The following is a 13,584-nucleotide window of genomic DNA, read 5'->3' on the forward strand; positions in this document are numbered from 1 at the left end:
GAGGCATTTTACCATAACAAGCTTTTGAATGTGCATGTGACTCCCATAGCAATCAGTAGCCTCTCAATGAGACATTCAAGAGCATGGCATCTGTCCCATTTTGTTCTCTGCTATTCTTTTTATCTTTGAAGTCTGTTCTTTGGAATTCGTTATAAGCAGTGACTGCATTAGAAACAGCTTGCCGTGTTTCTCTCAGAACAGCAGATGGTGCTATCGTCAAGGCTTCCTACTATTTTGCCCCCACCCCGTAGAAGAACAGGTGAATGGAAATAAAAGTTTAATAGCCTTTCAGAAATTTATAATCCTTAAAATAAAATAAAATTTTGATCTGTATTAACCTTTTTAAAGAGCCTCATAAAACTGGTCCAGAACCAAGAATTTTGTGCCATGAATGTGGAGCAAAATGGAGACAAAATTTAGACAAAGGATATTCAACATTGATTTAGTTTTTGAGGGGTGTTTTATTAAACATTTGGAGCAAGATTTACCTAACTAGCCATGTCAGCAGAATCTGCATGCAAGGACTTCCACTTGTGCAAGAGGGCTTTACCCCCTCTTCTCTATGCTTCATAGAATTGTCTATGGGGTGGGTCAGGAGAGCCCCCAGAACAGTGCAAAGGGGGCAGGAGAGTGGGGGGTGGGGAGCTGCAATGCTTGCAAGGATGGAACAACTGGGAGTGTGTGATGTGGAATTCTACCCTTAGGAACTTACTCTTTCAAAGGTCTTTTAGATCCCACATGTTCTCATTGGCTCATTGAACTGAGCCAGCACAAGCCTTGATATTATACCACATGCTTCTTTGTACTGTGTGGAAAATAGATAATACTGAAATGCCTTGTTTTATGGAAGTTACAAAGATAAAAACATATACTTTTCAGAAATCTGCTTATGAACGACCTGCGGACTGTAGCTTTTCTATACAAACCATCAAGTCTTTTCTCTCTCTAAAGCCCCATTTCTTTTTAGAAATGTTCTGCCCAATGCATTTTCTGCATTTCACAAGCACAAGCAACTCCCATCATTTATTTTTAATTGCATATTTTTAGAAAGGTATCAAATAAACAAGCTACTTCACATCTTGACTCAATAAAGCAAAAGACAGTACAACTAGGGCCTAACCACCAGGGCCATCTGGGGGCAGGAGCATGGGGTGGCAGCCCTGATCTCTGTAATTTAATGCAGGGCACACCTAGTGCTAGACCAGGTGAGACTCTCTACCTCCTTCCTTCCTAGAGCAAGAGAGGGAGGAGGAGGAGGAGAGCTTGGACAGCTAAGGCAGCAGTAGCAGCAAACAAAAATGTAATGAGATGAGATGAGAGAGAGAGAAGTTATTGCCATTAAAGTGACCACAGAACAAAAACAAAAACAAGGGATGGGGATATGCTACCCACAAAGCAATGCTATATGCCAGTGGGTTGAGAAACAGCCCTAGAGTAAATTATATGTTGTTATTTCTCTGAAAGCCACCCTGAAGACCTTCTAATGGCAGGAATCAAAACAAATGGATGAATGAGTAAGGATTTTTGTGTCAATATCACATTAGTTTGGCTTGTGCTTCAAACAGCAATCTTCAAAGAGTTCCTTGCACTTCCTCCAATCCCTTTGAAAGTTTTTTCCCCCCAGGGTAAACATACAAGTGTCTCATTTGTTTAGTTGGGGATGATGGCCTCCAAAAGAAAAGGAACCACCACCACCCCACAGCTGCTAACAAATGCAAAAGCATTAGAAAACAGATCCTAATGCAGCACTTTCCCTTTAATAAGTGGCTAATCCTCCCAGTTGGCTCATATACACAACAGCCTGGGCCCAGCTGATCCTTGCCAATTGCTTTGAAAACTCCTGACTCACTCCAATATCACTTAGAGTCTCCTTAATTGAGCATCAGAGGTGGGCCCTTGATGGATGCTATAAAAAGTCTTTCTTTGAGCCTGCTCTCTTCCTTCTTGCATTTTAACTCAGAATAGGGGTGGGGAACCTTTTTCAGACTGAGCATTGCTACGGTAGCAGCCGTGAACTAAAGCAAAAATGGGGAGTGTTGGAGAGGAGGCGTGGTGTGAGGAGAGTACCAAGAATCAGACAGAGAGGCCTGAGAGTGGTGATCACATTTGGTTCCAGGGCGTGTTGTGCCCCACCCTCAAAGGCACCAGGATCAGAAAAATTCCAGGATCCAAGAGTAGCAGTGTTTTTTAAAGGAATGCTCACCATAGCTGCCAAGTTCTCCCTTTTTTAAAGGGAAATTCCATTATGCTGAATAGGCTTCCTCGCGAGAAAAGGGATAACTTGGCAGCTATGATGCTCACCCCACTAGTAAATGCATTTACTGTACTGTCTATTTTTAAATTCCATGTACAAGTTCTACTTTTTCTTGACCCACATTTTATACTTAAATATTTAAGAGCATGCTACCCCATTTACTAAGCTATTACTAAAATGGGAGTATTAATTGTAGTCTGTTAAGTGCATTGGGGTAGCAAAGTGCCACAGAAAAACTTGCTGTTGACAGAGCAGCAGATAGCCTGGATAAATAGCTCTCTTCATGGAGGAGTTTTGCCACTGTTAGAGGTTTGGCCAAACAGCACCTGCCATTACATTCTCCTGCTGGGATGACCAAGTGCCAAGAAATATGGGCTCCAGCATCTTTTGTAAATGTGCAGAAAATTGCATTTTGGCAAGTGTAGCCGGTCCTACAGAGGTAAAGCACTTGCAGCTACTGTTGGGCAGAGTGAGGCAGCTGTGAGACACAGAACATGGCATGGTTGGGGAGGCACAGCTGTGTGTGCCCCTTGGCCCTGCTTTGCATCCCCTAAGCATTGGATTTTTTGGGCCATGTGTTCATGGTATCTTTGTTTATTGGATGAAAGGAAGAATGTTAATAGCCTTGGATGGTTGGCTGATGGCTCAACAATGGGTGAGGAGAGGGTTTCCTGATACTGAGAGAAAGCCATCAGATTTTTGCTTGAGGGATTGTCCTGTTCTCTGAGGGGAAAGGGCAGGTATGTGTGAAAGAAAAAGAGAATGACCTTGAGGAGTTAGGAAGCAGCAGCAATTCTGCAGTTTGAAAGAGGACTGGGGAGAAAGTGGTCTGTTGGCCTTGTAGGTGCAGACAGAGGCCAACAGACAGAGAATTACTGGTTGAACAAGAAGGGAAACTAAAATTGAAAGAATATGAAGAAATAAAAGAACATCTCCAAAGTTGGTTGCACCATAGACAGCTAAAGGATATATTCAAAGAAGATAATAAGAAAGGTTTTTCATATTTAGTTTCCAAATTCCAAATTCCAAAAGGAAGTGATAGAAGAAAACTCGAAATTATTTAAAAAGGCATATAATATCCTTTTGGAGTGGGAAACCAAAGATGAAGAAGTAAAATCGGTAATGATTAAATGGGCACAAGATATAGGCCACAATATACAATTTGAAGATTGGATAAAACTGTGGAAAGTAAATCTGAAATTTACGGATTGTATATTGTTGAGAGAGAATTACATGAAAATGATGTATAGATGTATATATCACTGGTCAAATTGGCAAAAATGTATAAAAATGAAAAGAATGTTGGAGATGTGAGGCAGAAGGTACGTTTTATCACATGCGGTGGGATTGCAAAAAGGTAAAACTGTACTGGGAAATGATATACGGTATAACGAATTGAAGAAAATGTTGAAAATATTATTTGTTAAACAACCAGAAGCTTTCTTGCTAGGTATTTTAGGCCAAGATATACTGAAAGAAAAGAGGACGTTATTCTGCAAAGAGAAAAGAGGACGTATTCTACTACAGCGGTGAGAATTTTGATAGCACAAAATTGGAAGACTGAAGAAATGCCAATTAAAGAACAATGGCAAGAAAAACTGATAAACTATGCAGAACTGGCAAAATTGACGGACAGACTTTGGGAAAAAGACAACAGTGACTTTGAAATAGAATGGGAACCATTTATAGTATATTTGCAGAAACAAAGGAAGACTATTGACTTGATGGCAGGATTTAAATAAACACTCACACCCCTTTATTAGCAAATATATATAGAAGATGAAGAAATAATATAGTGTATTTTTTATAGAAACAGCAGTATGAAATAAGGGGGAAATAAATCAGAAGTGGAAGTTGGGGGAAGCCCGGGAGGGGAGGGGAGGGGAGGGGAGAGGGAGTGTAAAAAGAATGTCATGGATATGTGATGTATGTAATAGAAAAAGAAAATGGAATAAAAATTTAATAAGAAAAGAAACCAAACTCAGGTAGTATGTCTGCCCCAGAAATTTCTTACCACTCAGGGATGTTGGGAGTCCAGGAGTTGACAACAGAAACAAATCTGAAATGTTAAGGATTGAATTTGAGGAACGCCTGTGGGCATAATGTAGTCTACTGATGAAAACTGTTAACAACTGAGTGCTTTACAACACATGTTCTACATGCTTCTTACACTTGAATGCACCACAAATACTGAGATTGTGCTGTGAAAATTAACCAAAGAGGGGGAGCAACTGAATATGGTATGGAGCAATCTTGTAACAAAATAGCTCAGTGCAGAGTAGAGGACACAGCAAGAGCAGGTTGAAGGCTCTATGGTAGGAGCAGGCCCAGAGGAGCTAGACGGGAGAGCTTGGCAAAGCCTTTGTTAGCTAGCATGGGGTTTTCCCATAGTTTAAATAAGGAACTTTAGCCTGTACTCCCAAACCCATTTACCTGGGTGTAAGACCCATTGACTCCAATAGAATTTAAAAGGCATCAGGATGGCATTGTCGCTGCTTTAATTTTGGCCTAGGCTAAACCAACCAAGAGTTTAGACAATATTATTATTATTATTATTATTATTATTATTATTATTATTATTATTATTATTATTTATTATTATTATTATTATTATTATTATTATTATTATTATTATTATAAAAACTAAACTCATTCTGTATTTGAGTTGTTTCTATTAACAAACACTTTCATTTTATCCATAAATAAATCAAATAAAGGGAGAAGATGTCTGTATCTTTGCACATAGCAGGCACCTTTATACAGCATATTTGAAAATGAAATGTAAATTAAATGCAACTCGGAGCTTTCCCACATGATCAAGGAGCAAAGCCTCCTCAGCCACTTTATATCCTTTACAATGGGGTTGCTCCTGCAAGTCCCAGCAGCTTGGTACCTCTCCCAAGTACTGTACAATGATTTGGGGGAAAGGTCAGGAGGTGGATAGTCATGTTACATGTAAAGACATGCTGGATGATGCATATTCCAATGTTGGAGCAGGGAGCGCTCAGCCTACAAATTCCACAGGAACTGGTATGACTCAAGGCTTCTCCATTTATTTGTTTAGCTAGCCTTGGCAAGTGCCCCGTCAGACATTTGTTTCAGATCCAGTTTAAGGACTCACTGTGGATTTGATGGGATTTCCGCAAAGTTTGCCTTAAGACTTGCTGTCACTGTCAGTTTGTGCTTGGTGTTTTTGGGCATAGAAGGATACAGCCTCCTGATCATTTGGATGCAATGGAAGATCAAAATAAAGATTAAAATAAAATACAAATTAACCAGCATCATGCTGAATTTTGGCAGCAATGCACCAATGTCAGGGACCAGAATCTGCTTTGAAAGCCTACATCAGGCTCTGGAATGCAAACCCTGTATCACATTATCTAGGAATGTGTTGCTTTGCAGATGTACGGTGGGTGAAGCTATCTTCCCCATCCATGTATTGGGTAACCCAAGCAAGCCTTGCGTAGCTGAGATTGGGAAACAAGTCTTTAGGGCAGACTTTGGCCTCAGCAGCTTTCCTGTGCAATTTACGCAAGAAGGAAGGGCAATTATTTTATTCCCCAGCTACTCCCACTTATGACCCAATAAGTGGGAAGGAGCCAAATACACTTAAGTGAGGAGATGAATTAGTATACATATAGACTTTGAAGAAAAGTTGGAGCACTCTAGCAATTTGGACTGCTGTTGCAATTATACCTGCAATCCAGCAGGTGGCAGAAAAACCATAATCAAAGAGGTTTCCACTGGTTGTAAAGAAGTTCAGTACAGTACTGATCTAATTTCATTTTAAAGGGACTTTTGGATAGGGTGGAAGAAATCAAAAAGCATTGTAGCAAGAACTGAACTGTTTTGAGATATGGGGCAGTTCATAAAGACACCCAAGTCAAGAGGAGCCATCCAAAATATTTGTAAAAATGAAATACGTTTGATTAGATTTTTAGTTAAGTTTTTAAACAAACATGATATTCAGTAAACATAATGATTGTAGGGTGGATATGCAGCTGCCCACCTCCTTTTGTGGAGGCTAGGTGAAAAGGGGGGCAAGACTCCTACCTTTTAATAGATGTGAAATAACTTCAGTCTGACATGCTGCTCGACATAACTATTAAAGGTGCGCATAAGTTTTGGTTCCCAAGTGAAAGGGGGTAGGACATGCAAAGCAAGGGGGGAGGGGGTCTGTGTCACTGAAAAAAGTGTTGACGCAGGCACTATCCAATAAATGCCATTCATGGTCACAAATCATTGCCGGGAGAAATGTTCTGTCTTTAACAGTGCAATCCTGCATGTCTACTCTCAGAAGAAAGGTCAATTGAATAGACCTCATTCCCAGGTAAGTAGGTATAGGATTGCATACTTCCCATAGAAGATAGTTCCTGTGTGACAAATTATGAGCAACTGTGTGTTTGTTATTCTGGTCTTTATTGTTTGGAAAGGACTTCAAACTTCTATTTTAGGCAGTTCATTGGGGAAATGGTCTTCTAAATCTTAAAAGGTCTTGTGTCTGGAGTTGAAGAAAACTAAGCAAGCCAAGTTATTATTCATATCAAATACTTTTCGTTGCTTCCAAAGAGCAAATGTATTTAAAGCTACAGTATAGGAGCTTTGGGGTAAAGAGCTTAAAACCTTTAAGACATGTAAAAGAGGTTTCTAGACAGGGGTGGTGGAAAGCTGGACCAGCTGAAATCCCCTCTTTCCCACTGATAAAAGGTGCTGCAGCCCTATATTCACCAGGTCAGCCCAGGGAAATTCCAAGCATTCACTCCAATAGATGCTTGATGGAGAAAACAGATGCCTAAATATATTTTCTGTGATGTTACCACCCTCAAGTGTTTACAAAGTTCTGCCTCTTGGCTGAATGGGCTTAACTGAATTAATCATGCTCCTGAAGAATGAGAGCTGCTGTACTGTGTGACACAGGTACTAAGGGCAACTGGCAAACCACCAGGGAAATTAAACAATTGCTTCAAAATATAAGGTCAGCAAGTGAAACAAGAAAAAAGATAAACAATACAGGCATGGTCAAGTAGCGCATTGATCGGGGTGTGGTCAAGGCTATGCCTTGACTATTTACTTTCAACATACTTTCACCCCAGAGAAGCTTGGATAGTGGAGTTTAAGAGGGATGGGAATTCCCTCTTAACTCAGGATTCTTTGGGGAAAGTGATGTGCTATAAATATATGATGTAGATGGCATTAGATTTTGAGTTTCTTCCAGACCCAAAGCCTGGAATGGCCTTTATGCAACCCTTGAAAAAGGTGAAAAAATAGAAATTCTATTAAAATATGGTGGATACTTGAGGCAGGGGCGAAACTAGGCTTTATTTCACCCAGGTCGAAGACCCAGTTTGGCACACCCACCCACAACACATTTGTGTAGAAACACACCAGTTGGGAGACTCAGTGGCGCCCCTCTGGAGGCTTCACCTGGGACAAAGCACCCGGCTAGCCCCCTGCCCCTCCGTAGCTACAACTCTGCTTGAGCATCAACTCCTAAAGTTGCCTGAGTGTGGCACAGTTACATTGGCCCCTTCTTTAAATCTCTGCAAAAAGCCACAGCCCAAGCAAACAAAACTCTCTTCACGCTGGATGCCTGAAGGCAAATGCCCCTTCCTTTTTATTATCTGATGCATCAGACACTCTGCCTGTGAAACCTGTTTGCTGTGGGCCACAAGTGCCTGCGTCGTCATATTTCTGTTCATGTACTATGCTAGCTTTTAACAACGGAGATAGTTCATTTGTATACTACTATCAAATGATCCAATCAGCTAATTTTCTTTTAATGTGTGGTTCAAATGGGCATTAGATTACCAAATTGTGAACGGAAGGGCCTGAGCCATAACACACTGTCAAGGGGGTCTGCTTCAGAAGGAGCCCAGGTTCCTTAGTTTCATCTGTTGTTTTGTCAGAGTGCATGTACTGTAGCAGGTTGTAACCAGTCAGAAAGATGAAACAAGAGCTACTAATTACCAGGTTTTAAAGCCTAAGGGTTGGGAACAGAAGGCATTCCACATGGCTTTAATTTAGGGGACCAGATGCCATGATTTAGCAGATTCTAATTCAGTCCTGCACCTCAGAGACGGGGCTCTTTATCCCAGACTGGCCTTGCACCAGTCCATGCAAGTGATGGGTGCTTCAATAGTCCTTATCATATTAGCAATATAGTCTATGTTTCCCTCACTATATCTACAACTGAAATCTAGCTTCGGTCATCAAAATCACCTGTTACATCAAACAGCACTTACCAAACTGGGACAGCATTTCCCTAACTCTGATGAAACAAGCTGAAAAGTCTGTTATAATGCAAGTGTCATTCATCCGAATTACATGTCTTCATTTTAATGCATTATTATTTTTTTGCGGTGAAATGAAAATGTCCACAGATCTTTAATTTCCAATGACATCATTTTTACTTTCTGCAGCACAGGTGCTTGGATCTAAAGAACCCAATGTAGAGAGAATATTTTGCTACTCTGCTCCCTTAACTCTTTCCACTGTGGCTGGTCATTATAAGAACTTTGTAACGAAAGAACTGGTGTCTGAGGGGTTAAAAAACACAGGAAGCTTCCTTCCCACTCCCTTCTCAGCAGAACCTAAGCCAACAGTTCTAACAGACTCATGTACAGAAAGTCAACAGCCTGTGAAGCAAATCCCTGTGTCAAGAACCTTTCTCTGCAAACTGTGCCTCTAGGGTATCAGTGTTCAAATCTAGGTATTGTTCATAAAAGATGTCACGGCAGATTGTAACCACCATGATGTGACAAAAGGAACTAGACACAGAGAGAGGGACAGAGAGTCTTTCTCAACACCCGAATAATTCTATTCAACTCTCTAAAAGAGTGCCGGTCACTTTGTGCTTGCCTGTCCGTTGAATAACACAACTGGGGTATTATTCTCCCACCACGTTCCTAAACCTGCAACCCCTTGTTTTAGAGGGGATAGATGAGGGGAGAAGACCAATCACTTTCAAAACTAGTGCACTGTATCTCCAAGCCCACCAGCCGCCATGTTTCTTGGAAGATGGGTGGAGAAAAAACCAGTGGGCATCTTAATAGAATGAGGGGTGGGAGGACTGGGGTTTATTTAATGGGTGGAGGCAGTGCTTTTTTCCTATTAAAAATGTTTAGGGGTACTCTCATTTTCTTACTCATATTGAAATACTACCCCCTCTATGAGGCCAAACTTAGATTCACAAAATGTTTGGGGGTATGCGTACCCCTGCGTCACCCCCCCCCCAGAAAAAAGCACTGGGTGGAGGAAAAGGCATGTAAATTAGACTAACACAAGCATGTTCATTCTGCTGGTGCAGAATCTATTTACTAGCCTTATTCTTCGTTAGTTTTTTTTCAGAGGGGGATTGTGATTTTATTCCAAAGTTGGCGTGCTCTGCAAGGAATGACATATTAATATGGGTGGCTATTTTATATGGAGAGAGAGAATATATTCAATCATATAGCAGGAGGGGAAAGTGCACTTTGGGGAAGCTACATTTAAAGCAATGTCAAACCATCCTTAACACTTCAGCAAATTATTTATGGAAGCTAGAGGTCACTGCTGTCACAATTTTAAAAACCAGAGAGCTTTCTTTTCCGAGGCATCTTATTAGCATCCATTTCTGAAGCAGAGTCAGAGAGCACTCTTTCAATAATAAGAAATACCAAGTGGACATTATTTCATTCTCTAAAACATAGGGTTGAAATGGGGGGAAAGCGAGCGAGAGAGCGAGAGCGAGAGAGCAGTTTTGTCAAGTTGCCTTGTGTTTCTTCTTCATGTACCCAGCAAGCCAATCTTTAAAGAGAGGATTCTCCAGCATGAATATAAACCTTTAAAAAAAGACCACAATGACTTTAAACGTTTACAGTATATTCTTTTAACTGGACTTGTGTTCTGTGGTACGCACTGCAAAATCTGTCACCTAACTGTTTTGGGTGAAGGAAAAGAGCTATTCAGCATTAAAGATTTAGGAATGTCTGTTGACATATTAAGGAAACAACCTCGGGGGGACAGCTGACAAGGCTCCGAGAAGCATTACCAAGGGAACAGTGACGCAAATGCGTTCCATTTTTACAGGCTGGCATGCTGCCAGATTCTCTCGCCTGATGTCTGATGTAATGCTAAGCCCTATCTGGGTTAGTGCTTAGCTATCAACCACAGCAGCTCTCTGCTGCAATCAATATTCTGTAGGGCTCTTTTTCACAAGAAAAGCAAGAAGCAAAGCAGGGTTTTGTTTTGCTTTGTTTTAAAAATGGAATGCCTCCAAACACCTAATATCCTGAAAAACGTGATAAGAAAGTCTGCAATGATCAAAGTGAAACATTATTGGTGCTTTTGCATATGTGGCCATGGGTTCGTAAATCTGTGCATATCAACATGTGGAGGCTAGTTTACAACCTCTCTGCCCCGCAAAAAACGAAAATAAAAAAAAATGTATGGAAGCCATTTCATTGACTTCAGCAGACTTTCAACTAGGAAGAATAGAGCGCTTGTGCTAGAAAGCACAGAAAGAGGAGAAAACAAGCAGCTTGAATCTGGAAAAAAAATTGTTTTGTATTAAAGCGTGGGAAAGGAGGGTTCTAATGTAATCATTTTCCTGTTCTAACTCCATACCTCAAAGTGATAAACGTTAACTATGCTTTGTAAAAGCCAAGACATACTAGAATGCCTGTGGAGCTGGGTGATTAAAATTTGGACTGAGAGGAAAAGGATATAATGAGAATTATTTCACTTGGCGGCTGTTGCCCCATGGAGTGTCCAGTGCTGCCCACTCCTGGTTTTGTCAAAATCTCCTTGAGTTGGAATGTTGTCTTGCATATGGAGGAAAGTGTGTATTGAGAACACTCAATTTTTCAGTGTAAACCAGAGGTGAGAAGATAAAGGAGAATACTTCAACTGAAGATACGGTAGCTTTTCTCTATAACTACCGGTATTTTGGAATTGTAGCAAAGCATCTCCTTGAGGTCAGAGAGGGCAGTGGGGATTGCAATAGCTAAGAGTTTAATTTAGAGGTGGTTTGTTTTGTATAAATGTTTGCAGTCCCATGATGAAAGAATAGTTAATACACAATCTTGTTGGGTTACCAGCTTGTCCACCTTAAATCAAATTGCAAGCTACAATAGCTGCAATTTGCCCTTTTGGTCAAGTTGATAGTGTTAATGCTCGCTTACTAATTAACTGACCAGACTCTGTTCTACATTCCATTGGTTGGTCTCAAATTAGCATTAGGGAATCATTGGCTTATTGGGAATGATAGAAATAAGTCACTAGGCATCTCCCTTTTGTCTGAATTACCTATGCTGCTTTCTCATTCTGCTTTGTTTCTATGCATGCAGAGGATGACGGAACACAAAGCTATAGTTTGCTATGTTTGAAATTTTGCCGAAATAGGAATGTGATGCTTCAATATTAAATGTTGTCCAGCTGTTTATAACACTGAAAGCATCTTCAGCCCTCTGACAGGCATTGGATGTATTGTAAGAATAATGGAAATCTGCAAAATAAAAATTTATCTTGGTACAAACAGAAACAGTCCTCAAACAGAAACAGAATATTAACTGAGCATGCTGGCAGTCTTTCCCAAACATAGAAGTGCAACTAAACCACCCAGAACTAAAAACTATGCTTTTTATAAAAACAAATATTAGGGGAAGCGCATAAGAATATATGTTTCATTGTAAAGGTAAAGGGACCCCTGACCGTTAGGTCCAGTCGTGACCGACTCTGGGGTTGCGCGCTCATCTCGCGTTATTGGCTGAGGGAGCCGGCGTACAGTTCCCAGGTCATGTGGCCAGCATGACAAAGCCGCTTCTGGCAAACCAGAGCAGCGCATGGAAACGCCGTTTACCTTCCCGCTGTAGCAGTACCTATTTATATACTTGCACTTTTGACGTGCTTTTGAACTGCTAGGTTGGCAGGAGCTGGGACCGAGCAACGGGAGCTCACCCCGTCGCGGGGATTCGAACCGCGACCTTCTGATTGGCAAGCCCTAGGCTCTGTGGTTTAACCCACAGTGCTACCCGCGTCCCTATGTTTCATTGTACACTGTGCTTACCTAACATGTTTTATTGTACACTGTGCTTATCTAATACCATGCAATTTTAAATTCCTTGGGTGCAGTAAGAAATCTAGGGCACACAAAGATTAGAGTTTATTCAATATTGTGCTCTTGGCTTTATCCTTTCTGTAGAGCCTCAATGTGTTTCTACTCAAGTTATATCCTGGTCAATGGCTGCAACCTGTTGTAAACGACCTTCTTGATCCTTGAGACACCTTGGAAGCATTTTGTCCAAACTGAAAATCTCAATGTCAATTAAACATAACCTGGGGTACAAATGACCAGGTAAGTGCTCTGGGGGAACCATATTACATGTCCACATTTGCTAATTCCCAGAGAAATTATATCTGCATCCTTAAAGAGAAGTGCAGGCCTGTATTAATACTTTCACAGCTAACACAGGGACTGGCCAGGAAGTAGCTGGATTTTCCCACATTACCTGACTGTGCATCACCACAGTTTTACTAAACCAAGTCTTGACAGGTAGCAAATTAAGAAACGAGATTCAAATTCCATTAGAGATGACAGGTAACCACAAACCACATGCTGAGCAGCCCAAGTTACTCAGTGACCCTGCACAAGCTTATTCCATTCCTTTGCAATACACACAGAACTCTTGATTACAGTCATTGTGCTAAACTGTGCTTCATTACACATATTTAATGTGGTCCATGAAAAAGGGTTTCTTCGGCTGAAACCTGGATCTGCTCATCTAATGGTGCAAAAATTATTTCATTCAGTTGGTTCTCTCTTTGTCATCACCTGTGTTGTAGCTGGGCTTCTCCCAATTTTTCTCCATTCAGATAATTGAAGCAACTGAGTTGTGTGAAGTGTGTGTGTGTGTGTGTACACACACACACACCACTAATCATTGCAAATAAATGAAGTGGTTTTCAAAGATAGAAATAAAAACTGCATTAAAAACAATTTTAACAATAGTATAGGCAAGGCTGGGGAACCTCTGACCCACAAGTTAAATTTGGCCTGCCCATTTGGCCCATGAGGATGTTTTCCAAGACCTACACCTACCTGCCCCACACCTGATACATGTGACATCATGTGTGGGGCAAGTGGAGATGTGCCTGGTCTTGCTCACCTGTCAGAATGCCTGCTTATTGCAGGGGGAGGGATAAAGATCTGGTCTGCTGAGCCAAAAAGGTTCTCCACCGCTGCTATGGGAAGCCCAAGCAAACAAATGAGTTTTTAATAAACGTTGGAAGCACATAAACAGTCATTGCCTATGAATTACAGGAGAGCAGGCATTCCATAACATAGGTACCAC

The sequence above is a fragment of the Zootoca vivipara genome, chromosome 3 (assembly GCF_965207765.1).
Source record: "Zootoca vivipara chromosome 3, rZooViv2.hap1.1, whole genome shotgun sequence".
Classification (NCBI taxonomy): Eukaryota; Metazoa; Chordata; class Lepidosauria; order Squamata; family Lacertidae; genus Zootoca; species Zootoca vivipara.